This window comes from Thermobia domestica, chromosome 16, assembly GCF_964235325.1.
Source record: "Thermobia domestica chromosome 16, izTheDome1.hap1.1, whole genome shotgun sequence".
NCBI lineage: Eukaryota > Metazoa > Arthropoda > Insecta > Zygentoma > Lepismatidae > Thermobia > Thermobia domestica.
The window spans coordinates 88,251,438-88,272,638 of record NC_137469.1 but is presented as its reverse complement, the minus strand read 5'-3'; the positions used below and the strand labels follow the sequence as shown (position 1 = coordinate 88,272,638).

General features: G+C 36.2%; 1 protein-coding gene across 1 annotated transcript in view; it reads right to left on the bottom strand.

Moving 5' to 3' along the window:
- The window catches only part of LOC145673229 (uncharacterized), a 30,944-nt gene extending 12,300 nt beyond the window's left edge, over nt 1–18,644 (bottom strand). Inside the window, exon 1 of the mRNA XM_081742723.1 lies at nt 18,514–18,644. The gene's annotated coding sequence lies outside the window, so the exon portion shown is untranslated. The remainder of the gene's footprint in view (nt 1–18,513) is intronic.
- Between the last annotated feature and the right edge of the window lie 2,557 nt (nt 18,645–21,201).

Genomic DNA, 21,201 nt, shown 5'->3' with positions numbered 1-21,201 from the left:
TACATCGAAAATGCCGTACTTTTTGTGTGTGGGGGGGGGGGGGAAGGGTCATACAGACCTCACGAGAGGCCTTTAGTGAAATAAGTATCTTTGGTATCTATTTATGTATAAATGAGTCCGAGCCAAAGTGGACTCAAATAATTCGTATCTTTACTCACTTTTCTTATTGATATGCAGATTAAGTCGGTGTATTTCTTTAATTTGGACCAATAAAAGTCGTTGTTAACTAACTTGAACTAAATTAGTTCTTCTGTACTCCGTATTACTTTGAAATTGTTCATATGTAATTATGTGTAATGGTTTCACTTGTGCAACTGTTTATCTTTTTGTCCTTCTGAAATGACTCTTGACAGTTATATTAAGAAGCATGTAAAGATCAGTACAACGATTTTTATCATGATTCCTTCGTGAGTGAGTCGGCAGACGTATCGCATTTGTGGGCAATTAGTCCTGGTTCCGAGTTCAAATGGAGGACAATTTCTCTCGGATGTACCTCGAGAAGCGGTTTTTACTCCGCTTTAAGCTTATGTGACCACTTCCAGCATAACTCGGTTGTCGCATAATAACATCAAGGCGAAACAAACTTATTTCTGTCCATATATGATATGAATATATAGAGCAAATTATTTAAACCATAAAAACCTGGTTTAAACCAAAAAAACCGGTTTATTTGTTTTTTTTAATAAAAACCATGGTTTTTGCCAACCCTGCCCGCAGATGTTCCTAACTTATATAGCTGTTATGTTCGTAGTCTCGTCTGCGGAGCCAGAAATGGATACGCTGAAAGTGAGTCATGGGATACATAACTGAGGAGAGCAATGACTGACAAAGTCTATGCACAACCTAATGTAACGTTCTGTAGGTATATATGTCTTAGCACAATTCCGACACGTGTTTACCAAATACTATTACTTGCTAGATCTAACGGATTCAGAAACAATATCAAATAACGAGCGAATAACACCACGGGATTTTTCATAATAGATTGTAAAATTTTCGAAAGTAATCATTAACCGATAACGACGAGAGATAGATCTCAGATTTACCGTAAAATGAAAGCAACATCACAATGCGTTATGGCATAGTCCATATCAATTCAGACACGGGGTTACCTTGACACTCTTTGAGGTTATTGAATTTAAGACAAAAATGTTTTTGTTTAAAAAAAAAAAAAAAAAAAAAAAACTGGCCCGAGATACAGGCCACCAAAGATGGCCGTCGGGAACCATTTCTCAGACGATTTTCGGCGAAATGATATAATGGTCCATCTCTGGTTCAAGATCATCTGTTGCTTTTTTATTTGAAAGATGGTAATTTACTACCGTATTGTAGCCTTCTGAAATTTGTTCTGAAATAATAATACCAATTTCAAATATTTTAATATCTTTACTGGACGAGAAGTATACACCAACCTGGGTGCACAAATGCTTTCTTTCGGAGTTATAGGCTGCCCAAACATGAAAAAATGAAATTTAAAGGTCCATACGGTAACTCCAAAACTATGGGACCTACCGTAGTCGGGTCAAGACTTTACTTAGGAACTAATACGTGCTTTATCCAAAAATACAGGTTTCAGAATCCTAAGGTACTCACGCAACAATTTTTGCACAGGCAGTTTGGTTACAGGCATATAATCTGAAGTACTAACTACTTCTATAAAAATTGTTGCGGAAGTACTGCAAGATTCTGAAGCACGTATTTTTGGATAGAGCACATATTAGTTTCTTAGTTAGTCTTGACCCGACTACCCTAGGCCCCATAGTGTTGGAGCTATGGACCTTAAAAGCTCATTTTTTTTTTTTTTTTCACGTTTTCGGCAGCCTATAACTCCGAAAGGAAGCATTTGTGTACCCAGGTTGATCTATACTTTTATTCTTAGGTCAGGTCAGGGATCACCTCCCAAATGTTGTCGATGTTTTGAAACACCCTGTATAGTACTACTCCCCCAGAAAAGCAGCAGTACTTCCACCTTTGACTAACAGTTTTATGAACAACAATCATGTTTTAACTTCCGTGGCTAATATTTTGATTGCAGTGTTCGTCTCGGAAACAATCCCAAAAATTCTGAGAATTGTACGGCAATTTCTCTTAAGGAAAGTATCTCTTAACGCTCCTACATATCCCGAAAGAGAGAACACGCCATTTTGTAGTCCTATATTACCTGTAAACTTTTGTGAGGATCCTTCTGATTGAGTTGTTGTGTTTTGTGAAAAGGACTGAATTTGAAATGTCTTCTCTAATGTAAAACTAGCAAACATCACTTCTTTCAGGTTGGCAAAAAGAGTTTTCACTTCAAGACTGTTCAAAATCGAAAAGTTCCCAATCATGAGTCAGTGTTCTCAATTCTTTAAGATCATATACACAACACTAACTGAAGAGTTTCCCATGGCGTGGATGATTTTCTTATCTGCAGAAGAAGAGTTACATCCCCTGAAAGGGTCAGCTATAGAGATTAGTGTTAGTCCTGTTAAGAAATCATGGTCAGTGAAATCAAGATGTATGCAATAAAAAAAAAAAAAAAAGCACAGCGAAATTACTGCAGATGAGCATACCAAATCAAAACTGACCGAATTCTTCAAAGTAGAAATTTCATCTTCAGGAGAAAATGAAACAAAAGAAGCTTGTTCAACTTCCTGGAAATTTACAACAACAATATCAATTCAACTGTTGAATAGTATGAATACAACAAGAAAAGGCGTTAAGTTTAAAAAATTATCCCGGGGGCTCTAAGATACAAACTAAGCACAGGTCAAGAAAACAAGTGATCGGAAAACTGGATTCCTACTAGGGTCATCCTGTGAATGGAGCACGTGTTTAAATAGGAGTAAATTTTATCTGGAAAACAAAAGGGACTTCTCGTAGAAAAACAATACATTATCCCTATAACAGTTGCAGGAGAAAAAACGGTAAAACTGAAAAGACACATGATCTGTGGTATAAAAAAAGTCGCCATATATACGAAGGAACATTCAGTACTCCACATAGGAAGATCAAAATTTTATGTATTACGACCTAAGTGGGTGGTTCCACATCCACCTAGAAATGTGTCTTTGTATTGTTCCAATTTAACTTTGCACGGAAAAATAACTTGAAAATGTAACATGACACTGTTTGGACATGTGAAGCCGTTAGAAGCCAAAACGTAGAACGAAAGACTATTTCATGGATATGGTGATTCCCTTAGAGAGGACTGGCCTTACCAGATATACCTGGTCTGAAAAACATAGCAGATGACTCTTTTGAAGTTACAAATGCAACGTGGAGAAAAATGTTGCTATTCTACACTCATTACGCAAAATGTTGCCATTGATATCTTTATTGACGAACTTTAAATGGACAATGAAAGAAGTACCACAACATTTAAAGATTGCACAGAAGTGAATGGACGTGTGAAGGTTGAATCCACTGCTTCCTTGCGATTTTGCTAGAAGAAGTACAAGAGTACCACTGGAGTAATGACAAATTTCAATTTTTACATGAATCACATTTTTAAAACAAGATTATTGCAGTTATAATGCAAGTCGCACATCTGGGCTCTCAGAGATGGGCGAACGGATATTGCACAAACGCAAGAGCAATATACAAGAGAGAGAGAAGAAATTGAATCTGTCCAACCAAAATCTCAGAAACGGCGGAACAATATTCAGATTCACAACGTATAAAGTGGGATGTTTGTAGTCTGTGTGTGTCTGCGACTGATGACAGGCAGATATTATACATATCAGTTGGGAGTTAAATCGTCGTGAACTTACGCTATCAAATACTCATGCAGTTGAACGCATATTTTGTTCACTGAATTCGTAATTTCAGTAAGCAGAGTACAATTGTTCATTCATTTTCAATTGTTCATAAATTCTGTCCAACTCGAAAGTTCTTGTTAGACCATGCAGTACTGTATTGTACTGATCAAATCAAGATCAAAATATTTGGGATCGACATTAAAAAAGTTACAAGAGTACCTTGAACAGTTCCAAAAATACAAAATTTTAATATTTTGCCCAAATCTATCCACGGGAAACGGCTCGTAAGGCGCATTCTTTGGCAGTCTGTTATCTCCGGCCAGGATTTTTCTTGTGGGTGGGGAATGGGGCAAAAAAAAAAAAAAAAGTCCCTTACTTTGTCCTGAATTTTTTATTTGATAAATTCAATAACATCTGAGACTACCAAAGCAAGATTTTATTCTGGACTGAACTAATCTGGACTACGCTCTATTAGATCTGAGGATTTCTGAAACATAATGCCTAACAACAATTTCCTGGATGCAGATTCACTTTAGGAGACCCTAACTGTTGAGTTAAAATGCAACGTCCGGACAAATGTTACAAAAACTACAAAGCAGAAAATATAAACTAACTTATGCTAGATTGCCTTCAAAAGCACGGTTATTATCTACCAGAGCAAGTGAAGGGTCCAAGCAGGTAGCTTGGGTGTACGACCGTAGAGACCACAGCACGTGAGCAAGAGTGGGTATGTGTAAGCGCGGATTTCGATTTTTTTTTTTATTCTTCATACCTTCGAGATATTTTAAGAGCACACCAGATATATCTACCATATCAAGTGATTCTTTTCAGATACTAACATTGTTGTTATAACCCATGTTATAGAGGTATAAATTTGTAAGAAATTTTGTATTTGATTTTACAATAGAACTGTACAATCCGCGGCAAAAAACCTGCAACATGAGGATGAAAGTTTATTGTGAAACTACGCCTAACAACACAGGGAATGAACATAATGTCTAAGTGGAACGAATCACGCCAGGATAAACCTCGGCCTCCTCCCGTGCACACTTATTTTGGAGCAAAAGACTTCGTCATTTCACAATAAACTTATATGTTCATGTTGCAGGTTTTTTGCCGCGGATTGTACAAGTAATCAAAATATATCGAGATGTTATACATCAAATGTGTAATAAAGTAGAGGTACAAAATAGTGTGTCTTCTGTACCATGTGTTACCCTAGGTTCTGATACAGTTTTGGCACACTTAAAATCATTACAAGTGTTCTATGACGGATAAAGTGAGTGAGTGCGTATGAAAACTGGCGGTGTAGGTATTACAGCAAAGTATACAGAAGCTGTATATTATGTTTACAAGTGCAGTGTTCTAATATGAAACCAGACAAGTGCTACTGAAACTCATACATTGCCCAAACCCACTTCTTTACCCTTGCTACGCGTATACCCACGGTCTATAACGAGCTTGCTCCCTACAGACGAAGCCCTCTTTGCCATCGGGTCCTACTGCTGCACTCCTGCCCTGACTCGGTTAAATATTTACGCTAAGCAGTATTTACACTTTATTGCCCACCCAAATTAAGATGGTTCGTGTTTAATGCACAGCAATTCTTATGCCACGTCAATTTACACCTATAAATGGAGTTCCTCCAATAAACAATTTCTAAGGCAATAAAAGTTATGTTGAAAAAATTAATTGTTCAGGAATGAAAGTATGGCCCCATTGAATGTGTAGCACACACGAAAGACGTATCTTTTCTTGTGTTTTGTAACTGTTAATGTGCTAAGTACTGTCTTTGATAGGGCACTCCACCCCCACAGGCCCCTAAATTTTATTTAAGTAATACTGTATATGGAAGGGCGTTGTTTATAGTGCTGGTTCGAAACATTGGAAAATGAAGGAGGGAAGTGCGAACGGGCGGGAAAACAACACAAATGACTACTTATATGCAGATATGTACTTGTGTACGATGCTGTTTCAATTTGTACCTTTTACACAGAAGTTTAGAATAGAATAGAATATTTTTATTGTCGTTAAACAACAATTGTTGCAATAGACAACGTCAAGAGAATATACAAAATATATACATTGAATATATAGGTACATAACTAGTCACTTTTTATTTTTTAATTCTTTCTCAAATTCTAAAACGCTATACACAGCTGTTTCAATGAGCCAAGATTTACAATGTTTCTCGAAGTTTATATTACACATACCACGAATTTCTGTAGGTAGAAGATTATACATCTTCATCGCAGTATTTATAACTCTTTTGTGTTTTACTTAACCTGAAATATGGTGTATCGAGGTCGTCTCCGTATCTTGTGTTATAGCAATGAATTTTATTTCGGGTACTGATATTTTCCAAGTTTTCTTTAATATACATGAGACATACATATATACATTGAGGGCACTGTCATGATTTGCATCTCTTTAAAGAAAGGTGTGCAAGAGTCATTATCACGTAGTCCCTTTAACATTCTTATTGCCTTTTTTTGCCATTTAAAAACTGTTTGAGCACCAGTTGAATTGCCCCATAATAATATACCGTAGAGCAATAGAGAATGAAAGAAAGCATAACAAGCTGACAGAAGTATTTTTTCACTAACAACAGTTTTTAGTTTACGTAATAAATATATAACTCTAGATAGTCTTCTACATAGATTTTCAGTATGTATGTTCCAGTTTAACTTTGGATCCAAGTGGATTCCTAACACGTTTCCGATTCCAAGTGGTTTACGGAAGAGAGAAGAAATGAAGGCTTTTAGAAAAGCACCGAGTAATAAATTGCAAAAGATGTGCTAATGAACTGAAGATAAGCAGAAGAGGGTCATCATACACATTTAATTGGGCATATATTCCGAAGTTGGGCGTCCGCTTTCGCCACTTTTTTTCGCTGTTATCTCCTTTCCACACTTTCTGCAATTTGTTATTAGGTTCATTAATCCGTGCTCTTCACAAATGTTAAAACTGTTAGTTCATTGCCCTTGTACACCTTGTCTCAAAAAGGTTGAGCGCATTCTTTATTGCTGTTTTGAGGCAAAAATTTTCTAAGTCCAGCTTCGGGTATCTTCGGGAAAAAGTAAGCCAGGTTCGAACCTCCAAGCCAGCCTTTGCAATCGGGAAAAAAGTTTGCAGATGTGTTTTTCTTCTTTTAAATATAATAAGACTTGTTACCAAGTGTTTAAAAAAGCAACATTGATTGAAATACTTAATGATACAATATTTCGAAACCTTTTTTTTTTTAATGTTAGCACATGCTTGTTTGTCATTTAGCTCTCCATACGCAATGGAACATTTAAATACGTTAAAGAATCTTTCCATATGTAAAAGAATGCTCAAAGTTAAGAAATAGAACATAATTATCGCCTGAGTACTAAAATAAAAGTCAAAGTAGAACAGAAACAGCGTTTGTAATGGATATGAATGTCATAATTATCTTGAGATCCGTTATACATCACTAGAAGGTTGTGTTAGCTCATTGGTAAGCTGTCGGATTTCAAATCATAAGGTTGAGGGTTCGAATCCCGTCTAGGCTAATCCTTTTTTTAAAATTATATTTTCCGCAATGCATGAAAAATTATATAAAATAATTACATTAGCATACATAAGTTGTGTATATATAACATAATCATTGCAGAACATAGTAATTATTATGTTTAAAATATAACATCTGAGATAATTTTCACAGTAGGTCGGTATTATATATGAGGATGTAAATACAAGTTAGGAAAATCATTTAATAGCAATAAATAAGTTATGTAGTGTATTTATTTGCATTTATTTGTCATACAGATGTAACTTCTCAATATTCTCATTACAGCATGTCATTTACATTCGTGAAATACAATATATTCCTATGGATATAGAAAGTGTATAAACAGAGTATCCAAAGTCGTATCCTGCTTCAAGACACATAACTTTTCCCGATCCCCTTAACGTCACGGGAAGAAACACAAATTCTCTTTAGAACGGAATGTCGTTACTTAGAGTCTCATTCGAATACGTTGAATATGCTTTTGTATATTCATCTCTCTCTCTCTCTCTCTCTCTTTCGCTTTGTTTATGTGTGTGTGTGTGTTGCGGAATATCCCAAGTTGAATACAACATTTGCCAAGTATATGAGCATCATTGTCATCGAATACCAGAAATTGAAAATCGTGTTTCTTCAGATTGGGTTTGCGTGTTCATGTTAGCTCACTAGTAGAGTACGGACTTGCCAATAAAGAGGTCTTGAGTTCAAAGCCTACAGCTAATTATCATTCTTTTCTTGGTAGGATTGCACAGAAATCGGATACAAGGAGTGGTTTTCTTCTAGAAATATTTTCAGAAGCGTTTAGGTAGCCCTGAAAAGGGCTGTTTTCGGGAGTTAAGGCGGGGACATTAATATTGTGTCCAAGACCCTTCTGAATTTATTACACGCTCCATTCTTCTGGGCATGGAATCTATTACATGGGTGACAAATCTATCTCCTTCCCCTACCTCCAGCCATGCTTCGGAAACAAGATGCCACAGGTCATCCTGAGTTCTTGGTGGATCTGCCTCAGGCCAACTTTCCCTTAGAGTACGCTTCACTTCTGCCCACATATTTTCCATGAGATTGAGGTCTGCTCCACGAGCAGCCAGTCGATTAAATCAATCTCAGGGTGCCCTGCGAACCATTCCTGAATCACACGGGAAGTATGTATTGGCGACTGGTATTGCTGGAACTGAATTACACCATCAGGCTGAAATACTCGTACAGATAGCACCATGATATTACTGATAATGTCTAAGTACTGAGCATTGTCCAGATGTCCTTCAATTGTATGAAGCTGTCCTGCTCCGCGACTGGAAATCCAACCCCAACATAAAATAGATACATGGCCACTGCGATTGCAAGCAGCCACATATCCATGGTCATATCGGGTGCCTCTCGGACGATACACAAAACGGCGTCCCTCCTTTGATGTTGTGAATATGGATTCATCTGAGAAAACTACCTTTTCCCAATTGAGACCCACATTCGCCTGTGCAAACGCGAGACGGTAAATTTTGTGGTCGCCTGAGAGTTTTTCCTTCACGGCAGCAACACGGCCACGTAACCCAGCATGACGAAGCCTTCGCAGAGCTGTATGCTTACTACCAGGAAAGAGAGAAACTTCCCTTAGCTGTCTAGACGTCCTTAGTGGGTCTAACCGGGCTTCGTTTACTAATCTCGCATCTTGGGCTTCGGTTGACACATGCGGACGACCAGGAGATCGTAAATTATCAGTCTGACCTGTAGCACCATATTTCCGAATCCATCGCCTTCCTGTAGAGCCCGGGACACCTACTCGCCTGCTAGCTGCAGTTGCAGAATAACCTTCCAACTCCCATAAAGTAATTACTGCTGTACGTCTATCCATAGTTACCAATGTTCTGAGCTGTGAGAAGGAAGCAATAGGTAAAAGCTAGTACCTGACGTGTGATTGGTTACTTGCACGACACGCCTATTGTGGGGAACAGCGTTGCCAGATCTAGCATAATGATGCTAGATCTAGCATAATTTGCATGTCTCTAGCATCTAGCATCTTGCTTTTAGCATCCTGCCCAAATCTAGCACAATTTCAGCAAGTTTATCAAAAAGCCGTAAAACCTGGAGATGAGAAAGAAGTTGGTCGTGGGAAGAAAAAGAACGGCAGAAATGTATCCTCTTCCATTGATTCATACAGTCGGTAAACCATACAGGCAGTCTTATTTTTCGAAGTAAGTTCGAAACGTCTTTGGGCTTTTTTGTGGCTCCACCCAGAGTTTTCTAATCCTTTAACTCCGACGCATGGGCGGAGCTATGGGGGCCATTCTCCCCCCCCCCCCCCAACTTTTTGACAACTTCACCATCTTTATTTCTGACTTCATGATCATATTTATTCCTGAAATGACAGCTCCGAGACCGACCAAAAATCTGCCCCCCCCTTCCCCAGCAGACGATTCCCAACTCCGCTTATGCTGCGAAGTAATTTTCTTTCAAAATATGTAAACAAAAACGTTGCATTCATTTATACGACATATACGCCATTGAATCTGGCAACGACTGCATTAATTTAGTTGAGTTAAAATTTTGGTGCGTGAAGTATTGAGTTCTATCCATGCATTCTTGCTCTCTGTGTATTTTAAGTTACGTTATCGTATCTCAACTTCGTTTTTTTAAACTCCTGAATTAGTAATTATGAGGATCTAGCATAATTTGACCGAATCTAGCATAAGTTCGATCAGGTTTTGGAATAATTCCGAGCTGTGAGTCTGGCAACGCTGGTGGGGAACGACTTGGTCAACGACTCGCGAAAGAAATCTGAAAATGGTGCGCCGTAATAATAATATTAAAAACAGTTTTTATAAAGGAATATTAATACATACGAAAAGCTGTTTAAAGAATGAATTGTTATACTGACTTTACACGTATAAAAACATATACCATATACCAAACAGATTGAGCGATATGATGATAGCTGTTTTGAGACAAACACTTTCGAAGTCCAACTTCGGGTATCTTCGGAAAACAGTAAACTAAAGCTGTTGGTTCGAACCTCCAAAGCCAACCTTAGTAATCGGGAAACGATGTACAGATATGTTTTTCCTTCTGTTAAATATAATAAGACATGTTGAAATGGTATTAAGTGTAGAAAAAAGTAATATTGAAATACTTAATGATACAATATTTCGAGACTATGTATTCACACTCTCGTTTCGTCATTGTGATTTCCATACGGAAAAGAGCATTTACGTATGAGCTCAGTTATATTTCAGAAGCAGCTTCCGAAAAGCGGTCATATTAGCTCAGTGGTACACCACCGAGCGCTTAAATCGTGAGTTCGATACCCGTCCAGGTGAAATTCTTTTATGATATTCTACTTTCCTCAATGCATGAAAATTATGTAAAATAGTTACATTACAATTCATCAGTTGTATATATCAGTTGAATATATATGTTCATATCATCAGTTGTATATATCAGTTGAATATATATATTCATATCATTTCACGACATAAGTAATTCTTATCTTTAAAATATAACATCTGAGGTATTGACAGAACGTCGGTGTGTTATGTGTGAATATTGAATACAAATTTAAAAAATCGTGTAATAGCAATAAATAAGTTATGTAATGTATTTATTTGCAGCTACTTTCGTCGCAGATAACTTCTCAATGTTCGCATTACAGCATTTAGGTAGAGCATATCGAAAATCGGATCGTGGTCCAAGACAAAAAACTAGCTAGCCCCAAACTGTCACGCAAGAAATTCGCGAATTGCAAAAGTGAAGTGAAGAGATTGAGAGCGGCAATTCCTTAATCGCTCTCTCTCAACTCTCTCTTATCTGCATTTATACACATAAAAGTGTATGTATGTATGTTCCAACATAACTCATGTATGCCTAGAGCAGGGTTTCTCAACCTGGGAGTCGCGGCCCCTAGGGGATCGCGAAGATAGGCGGAAGAGATAAATATAGTTAGAATCTAATACCAGAAATTATTTTTAAATATTATTTTTAATTTTGTTCTGATAAGCATACTTTTATTTTTTATACACACTGTAAAGAACAATAAAAAATAAGTCTACTGAACATTTTCAAAGGGTGTAGAATTCGTGTTACTATTCGGTTCGAAGTCTCTTGTCGTCGCGAATTCTGTCGAGAAATTTGAAGCTTAAAATATACAAAACGATAATCATGCCTGTTGTTCTGTATGGTTGCGAAACATGGTCGCTTACTCTGAGGGAAGAACATAGATTGAAAGTATTTGAGAACAAGATCCTTAGACGAATATTCGGACCCAAGAGGAACGGGAATGGGGAATGGCGGAAACTTCATAACGAGGAACTACATAATGTATACGGTTTACCCAACATTGTTAGGGTCGTCAAGTCTAGAAGGCTTAGGTGGGCAGGTCATGTTGCTAGAATGGAAGAAAGTAGAAACGCTTTCAAAATCTTGACTGGAAGACCAATCGGAAAATGACCATTAGGAAGACCTAGGCGCAGATGGGAGGACAATATTAAGATGGATCTCGCTGAGATAAGAATACAAAGTAGAAACTGGATCCAATTGGCTAAGGATAGAAGTCAGTGTAGAGCTTTTGTGAACGCGGCATTGAACCTCCGGGTTCCATAGGCCATAGAGTTAGTTAGTTAGTAGAGTTGTTTAAAAATGAATTTCAATCAAAGAGGTATGATATAAAACTAATGAGAACTGTATATAGAAATACTAGAAAAATACACACGCAACAAAACCTGCACATTGAAATACAATTAAAATTAAAACCTAATGAGATACCTAAGCATGGTGTAATTTCACTAGTGCAGCAATGTCCGGTTCAATCTTCATGACGAACATTATCAAACCATTTTCAACTGATAAGCGATTTCTTATCTTTGTTTTAATGTTTACCATAAAAAAAACACACTTTCGCACAAGTACGATATAGCAAATGGAATTATTACTTTTAAAGCAGCAATCCCCAGACCAGGATATTCTTCTCTCCTCATCAGGCAGAACTTGTCCAAGTCTTCGTTACAAAAAACCAGTTGCAAAGACTTGTCGCATGATCATTCTATTATTTGGTCAAGAAGTTGTGGGCTTAGATTTAACATCCATCTTGAACCAGCACCTTCGTCGTTGGGAATATAGATATTACAGTTACTGTATCCACTGTCAGTGCCGGGCGCCGAAAAAAGGGGCCACACATTTCGGAGGAAGTGTGTTACTCATGTTAGGAAAGTACATGTGCACATGTGTAAAATAGAAGGAAAAACGTAATAAAATGTGCTCAAAATTAAGGAAAGGTAGGGTTTATTTTGAAAATGTTATTGAGCTTCGTGCCAACCATGGTGGCGCTTCGTAGCTAGTCTGTCGACGTCACTCATATATACGGTGACATCGTACTATACTCTCGCCCCGGGCACTGATTTTCCATGGCACTGTTCACTATAAACAAGAAATGGATTCTACTATTATAGAAATAGGTATGTTAAAAATCCCACACAAGCTTATTATAAAACAAATTATAAAAGGGTCGCTGGCAAGAGCGTGTGATAAAAGGGGATCGTGATAGGAATTAGATTGAGAACAACTGGTCTAGAGTAATTTTAACCACATTTCTTATAGTCTGAAAAAGAGTGCTGTCGGGTTACCTATGGTGAATGGGAGGGGGATACATATAAAAGATTGCTAGAAAATGATCGATATTAGATTCATAGTTTTCGGGGTCGCTTAGATAAATAGTGAGACTTTCAATTTCGCTTAACTCCGATTAAGCTCTCATTAGTAGGGATGGGCACGAACGACTTTTCTTTGAAACTCGACTCGACTCGAAACAGACATCTTTGAGGTCTACTCTTGGACTCGGCGCGAAAAATATCTTCCAACTCGACTCGGATTAGAGTCGAGTCGAACCAAAACGAGCCAAATCCTGTGTGTAGTCCTACCTAGACAATACATAGACAATAATTATTCTATCATCAATTATACTACTATTACTACAAATAATAATAATAATAATAATAATAATAATAATAATAATAATAATTATTATTATTATTATTATTATTATTATTATTATTATTATTATTATTATTATTATTATTATGACAACACCGTGTACAAACATGAACAATAGATGGTTAGTAAAGGAATACTAAAAGCTAGTTGACTGCCGACGTCGGTAGTCATGAACTCTACAAGGCAAAGACATCGTTCATTACTCTAAGCTGTAAGCGTCGGTGGACTACAGATGGTCAACTATTGACCTCTCGCCAGAAATTGGTGGCCCCGCAGCGACGATCCGTGGTGGCCCAAGTTCCATTTTGAAAACTTTACCACCAGCAGCAGAGACGCGATGAAACGCCAACGAACCACAAAATTACTCTCCCAAAATATGTCAAAATGCCTATATGTGTGATTTGTTTATATTTAGGTGAATCAAAAAAACACAAAACAAATACCCGGGGTGGACGCAAACTATCAATATTACGATTACTAGGCACGTGTTCTCCTGACTTCCCCACGGAAACGAACATAAAAAGCTTGGTTGTTGAAGGATAAATCATTGACGTCTTAATTTAGCCAATCAGACAAACCCCTACATCTCGAGTTCTAGAAGGTGATACCGTGAACCGTTTCAGATTTATTGCTTCTTGGTGGAGTACTATCCATGAGCAAAATTTCAGCATAATAGCCGACATGCATCTTCGGTGCCTCTTATATTTAGTACAATTTTAACCAGAGATGGTGTGGGTCAATGAAAATTTGATCCACGGCCCACCATGACCCACTATCACCCACCACCCAAATGCCCCATTGGCCCACTCTGACCCATTAACCATGGTGATATACTCTGACTCACCACCAACTATGAACCACTCTGAACCATTGCGACCAATTCCGACCCACCAAAACCCATCGACATCAACTCTGACCGATGGCCCACGTCCTCCTCTCCATTGACTAAAGAGGTTACACTTGTAATAAAACAAGACTGTGAAATTATCACTTATCGGAGTTTGAATTTCTACCGTCAATGGCTCAAGCACCTCTCTGTTACAATACTGGTGGGTCTGACCTTTACGATATATAATGGCAAAGTGTTTCTCATCTTCCAAATTAAAATGAATTTAAATTTATCATATATAATTATTTCTTTGTTGCCTTACAGACACATTTCAGTAGAAAATAGGGTGAAATTTGAAAGTTTCAAATCAAGGAAAAGTAGACCAACGTAAAAAAAAAAAAAAAAAAAAAAAAAAAAAAAAAAAAAAAAAAAAAAAAAAAAGAGAGAGAGAGAGAGAGAGAGAGAGAAACTAATTTTCTATATAATTAAGCATGCCGTACTAATTGAAAATGCCCATGTAATTAAGTTTAGAATACAAATTTTATGGCCATTTTTCTCTAACTTTATGGCTTGATTGCCTTATGCTCGGAACGCTCCATACATTAAACACCAGCTTCAGCAATTATAAATAGAAAGCAGCGGGTATAAAATTCAAAAAGAACTTTAGTTTGCATTACTCAATTTGTTTTTCAACTAATATCAATCGTTTTCGATTATTTTTACAAATCAACCCACTACCAATTTCCAATATATAGAAAATGCACCCCCGTCCCCCCGCTCATAAAAGATAATTTTAAAAAATGCCAGGACATATTTTCTTTATTTTTAATAAAGAGTTATATGTTGAATTTCAGCTCTCAGTTGAACGGCTTGTAAGATACTAAATTTTTCGCAAAAATTCGGACTTCTACTTCCCCTAAGGATATGTATTATAATGAAAGTGACATGTATTATGGTAACTTCCCAGTTGGGAATGGAGCCTGATTATATACCAAACGTCAATTCATTTGACTTTGCAATTTGACCGTGATGATTACGCAGACATAGTTACTTTCATTTTTTTATGATACATATCCTTATTTCATATGTTACAGATGATTCAAAAATATTTTTTCAAGCAGTTAGCTCCTCTAGAATCTCACAGGCTGCATCCCAAAATCCAACTCTTACTATCCTATGACAATCCAAAAGTGACTGAACTTTTTTTATTAGGAACAAATGACAAAAGAAAAATGGAGATCTTGAAAGTAAAATGTAGAAAAGCTCGGTGCCCCCAATAACTACATATTTCTCCACCCCTTCATCCCAAACTTAAAAATAAAACTTAATTCGAATATGGTTAATTAGTGAATTTATTACAGTTAAATTCCACTCACTACATGCTACAGCTACAACTATGTAACAAAAAATAACAACTGTGAAACATGTTCTGTATTACTATTAGATTTCTTACGCTATTATTAAACATATTAGAATAGTAAAATAGGATTGTTCGTGAAATAGTATATTTGCTCTTGATTTATAACTTTTTCATACGGAAAAAATTAAAATATTATTCAAGTTTTAAACTTTGCACTCTGCAAATATGTTGCCCTCTAGGCAATGGGACTAATGTGAAATGTGGACTAATGTGGACTAATGGGAAATGCTGCACTGTTAGCGGCGCTGAAAACTTACGATTCGATTCTAATATCGAATGATTTCGATATCTATATGTCGCTACGTAACCACCCTGGGTGCTAATGGAAGCTTAATTGGACTTGAATTGAAAGTAGAACTATTCACCTAAGCGACCACGAAACTATAGATTCGATACTAATATCGACCCGTTTCTAGCATTTTTGATATGTATCCCGACAGTACTCTTTTTCCAGACTGTAAGAAATATAGTTAAAATTGCTCTAGATATATCAGAATTATCTTGAAATACACACATAAATCCACTTTTATATTCTGTATAAATAGAGAGTGAGCGAGCGAGCGAGCGAGCGAGAGAGGGCGACTCAAGGCATCACCACCTCCACATTGCAAAAGCATATATCAGGAATTGAATTGAAAATCTATGTAAAGACTTTCTGCTGTGGCATGCTTCATAAGGACAATTCCAGTCTACTCACGTGACCTTTGGGGTTCATGAATTTTTTTTGCGAGCGTTCCGACTTTGGATTCTCTGTTTATACCTTCTGTTTATGCATCGAATAACTTTTCAAGAATATAAATGACATTCTGTATTATGAATGTTGAGAATTACTCTCTATATGACAAATAGCTGCAAATAAATACACTACATGATTTATTTATTGCTGTTGAACGAGTTTCTTAACTTGTATTTACATCCTCATATATAATACCGACCTACTGTGAAAATTATCTCAGATGTTATATTTTAAACATAATAATTACTATGTTCTGCAATGATTATGTTATATATACAGAACTTATGTATTCTAATGTAATTATTTTATATAATTTTTCATGCATTGCGGAAAATATAATTTTAAAAAAAGGATTAGCTTAGACGGGATTCGAACCCTCAACCTTATGATTTGAAATCCGACAGCTTACCAATGAGCTAACACAACCTTCTAGCGATGAATAACGTATCTCAAGATAATTATGACATTCATATCCATTACAAACGCCGTTTCTGTTCTATTTTGACTTTTATTTTAGTACTCAGGCGATAATTATGTTCTATTTCTTAACTTTGAGCATTCTTTTACATATGGAAAGATTCTTTAACGTATTTAAATGTTCCATTACGTATGGAGAGCTAAATGAAAAACAAGCATGTGCTAACATTGAAAAAAAATGTTTCGAAATATTGTATCATTAAGTATTTCAATCAATGTTGCTTTTTTAAACACTTGGTAACAAGTCTTATTATATTTAAAAGAAGAAAAACACATCTGCAAACTTTTTCCCGATTGCAAAGGCTGGCTTGGAGGTTCGAACCTGGCTTACTTTTTCCCGAAGATACCCGAAGCTGAACTTAGAAAATTATTGCCTCAAAACACCAGTAAAGAATGCGCTCAACCTTTTTGAGACAAGGTGTACATTCGCCATGTTGATAACATAAATGCTCGTTTCTTTCCCACAATGCAACTGTTCGGTTACCTTGCGCCAAGTAGTTCCCTCCGCTCGCCGTATAGTCCCATGTTTATAACCGCTTATATATAAGAAATAAACAGGTTTTTCGAGACTCATATATTAACAAGCACACAATCAATCAAATTGTCCATATCTTTCCTGTAAATTTTAAAAATTTTGCTGGAAACGGACGCCCAACTTTGGAACTTAACCCCAAACTATTATAGGTTGGTGTGTGTTTTACACAACTGTATTTTCTCACGCTATAACCACAGATGCTAACGCTCTTGAAATACAGACGCATCCTGCGATGGTCCAACAGCCTCACCTTCCCCTGACCAGAACAGATTAAGTTTACCTTGAAACTAGTACTTAGCACAAGTTGATGTGTGGTTTTTGCACTTATTTTATGGAACATAAGGAAACAAGCAGGCCTATACTACAAATGTGTACGTAATTTTTGAGCAGCATATATCATCATCATCATCATAGGTATTCTGCCTTTATTGGCAGGTCACTTGCTGCATCTGAGAAGCTTCCATGCTCCATGGTCCTCCGCTAACCTTTTCGTCTTCGCGTATGATCTTTGTTTTAATATCATCCATTAATTGTAGTCTCTTTCGCCCCCTCCCTTTCTTTCCCGCCACCAAATGGCAAAAAACATGTTTACATTTTGGCAGTTCATGTATTTCGGGAAAAAAAATATTCATGGCTGTAATATTGTCCCCACCTGAAGGTAGCCCAGATTACTAAAAATGCCGGGTGAATACGTATGTGGGACCTTATTCTCAATGTATGCCCTAATTTGGCACACTAATTTACTGCTTCAAAATAACGCCAATCTTAGTTTCTTTAGACCTTTAAAACTTAATGTTATAATGTCCAGCAATTCTTGATAAATACTTGAACCACTAAGACACACGGAACCAAAATGTAATTTGAACTTAAAAACTGATTAGAAATTCACTCGTGATGCTTCCTTGTAAATCATGCTTGTGACATTTTATATTGCGTATGGTAAACTTACGCACTACAATCACCATTAATTACAGAGTCCATTGCAGCCATGTACTTTTAACATACTATTATTATATTTCGAAATAAGAAGAGATCGTCAAAAAACTAACGAAATGATCTAATTATGAATCCACTTACACACAAGATTGCGAACTTCATTCGACAACGTGCCACGTGCTTACATACATATACTAGCAACATTCATTTAGGGTAACATTTGTATTCGTCAAAAAAATAAATCAGGACATACATTATAACTACACCATTTACAATACCTCTAAGTACTATAAAATATAGAAAATAATAAAAATTCCTAGTATTTTTACCTTCACGTTCCTCTTCTATACACCTCACGTTAACAAGGGAGACCGTCACTGTTACCAGACAATTTTTCTGAAAAGCAAGGTGCATCATGGGAAAGGGAAGTAGTTCTCATATCCTGCGCAATTACAAATGTTACACATGTTGAGGACGAATATAAATAAGAAATAAAGAAAGATATACAAGTAGATTAAATCAGAAGATTGCATAATAAATAATGAAAGTAAAAGTAAAACATTAAAAAATAATTAAAACAATGATATTTAGGTTAAGGGATAAGGAAGTTTATCTTGTGCACCAGATTTTCCGGCTCTGCTTCTTGAATGACTTGCTTCTAAACTTGTTAATATAATTAAGCTGTATTTCTCAACTCATCATCATAGGTATTCTGCCTTTATTGGCAGGTCACTTGCCGCAGCTGAGAAGCTTCCATGCTCCACGGTCCTCCGCTAACCTTTTCGTCTTCGCGTATGATCTTTCTGTTTTAATATAATCTATTAATTCTCAACTAAATAATTCTAATTACAAGTGTCATACTAGATTTGGTGCAGATTTATTATTTGAAACCATATAAAAATAAACGATATTCTTACTTCTTTCTCCACAAAATCGACTCTTAGTACCTTTAAAATACTTCCTTTTCGTAGGATAGTGGGGTAACTAACGGGCCCGCATTGTGGGATACCCAAGACAAAGTAGGTCCCTTTAGACTTTCGAAGACATTTTCCTGTTTAAAATTTATAACTTTAATGCATTAATCATGCTTTGTATACTGATAAACAACATTACATTCACTCTATAAATGATTAAAGTTGTTTTGGACGAAATTCAATTATTAATTATACCTACCAAGAATAGAATAGAATAGTTTTTTTATCATCATTAAACAACAAATATTGCAATAGACAGCGTCATTAGTATACAAAAATCAGATAATTTACATTTTTCTTTTAATTCAATAACACTATTAATAAAATTATTTATAAGAAGTGCTTTACAACGGTTTTAAACCAATATTACACATCCGTCGAAAAGGTACTAGTAATACATTATACAGTTTTATGCCAATACATTTATAACTTCTTTGGGTTATATTTAGACTAACACATCGGATATTTAAATCATGTTTACGTCATGTCTTGTATTATATGAGTGAATATTAACTAATAGCATCCTGATTTTCTCTAACATGCATAAGGCATCTCTAAATATATAAAGAAGGAATGGTCATGATCTACATTTCCTTAAAGAATGGTCTACATCAGTAGTTCTCAGTGGGGTCCGTGGGACCTACCCAGGAGGTCCGCGGTGCCTAAAAATTGAGATGTGTTGTAATAAAATGAAACTCACAGCTGTTACGCAAGAAGTACTTTTTCAGTTACTAAAAACAAAGCAATAAGAAATTATACCTACGTTTGTAAGTTTTCCTACTTTACTAAATTTCTGTCCTGAAGTTGGTCAACCGTTATATAGGACTACTTCAAGTGAGAGAAATTTCTTCTTTGTTAGGTCACTTTTTCAAAATCAGTTGTACATTAACTGTACGACGCCTCGGAATTTCAGGGAGAAAATGACAAAAACCTCCCAAAAATATGTTCCTAGATCCGCCACTGCGAGTAACTTTTGACTCAGATTGGTTTGCGTGTGTGCTGTGAGTACGAAGAGTTGTCTGAAAAGACATTGCAACATTTGATGCCTTTTCCTACCACTTACTTATGTGAACAGACCTTTTCTGCTCTTTGCAGTATTAAAATTTTAAAACGAAGTCGACTTAATGTGGAATCGGACCTAACATTGATTGTGACAAAAATTATTCCAGATTTCAATGCAATTATGGAAACACAAAGAATTTCATTCCTCACATTAGTACCCCCACATTTGAGAACGTTTTTTATGAAGTGAATTTCCTTTTTTTAAAAAAAAAAGTCTTGAAAGTTACGGTATTTTCAATTGAAATTTCGTTCATTTGGAAACAAATCTGTATCTTAAGAATAAATTACTACAGCATTATTTTTCTTGATCTTTTTTCTTGTCACTGATAATTCTTCTATATTTTCTAATACCATGTGAAATTTAAGATAGCATTGCAAAGGGGTCCGCAGATCACTTCCCGTATGAACAGGGGGTCCGCGTTATCGGAAATAAAACAAAACCACTGGTCTACATGATACAGTATCTGGCAAACATTTTATTGCTCTTATAGCTTTCTGCTGCCTGACGACCATTTGAGCATCCGACGAATTATCCCACAATAATATACTGTATTTGTGACTTAGTAATAAAATACCGTATTGTAAATGACAATGGGAAAATCATAATATGCTGTAAGAGGCACTGTTTCAGTAACTATTGTCTTAGTTTGCGAATTAAAAACAATATTCTAAATCAGTGGTTCTCAACCTCTTTTGTTTGACGATACAGTTTACTGAACGCCCATAAGACCGCGACACACTTACTTGATTTCTTGTTATTAATACCGTAAATTATAATAGAATAAGATTATAAATTTCTATGAAGTAGTCACTCGATGTATTATTAAGCATTGTTACTATCGTTGGATGCGCTGACATACAATCTATCTCAAAATTGATTTGAACTACCTAGGTATTTAATCAATGTGTAATGATTTTAAAATTTTAAAATCCTGCAACATACCTTATGCGACAGCGTGACACACCAGTGTGTCGCGACAT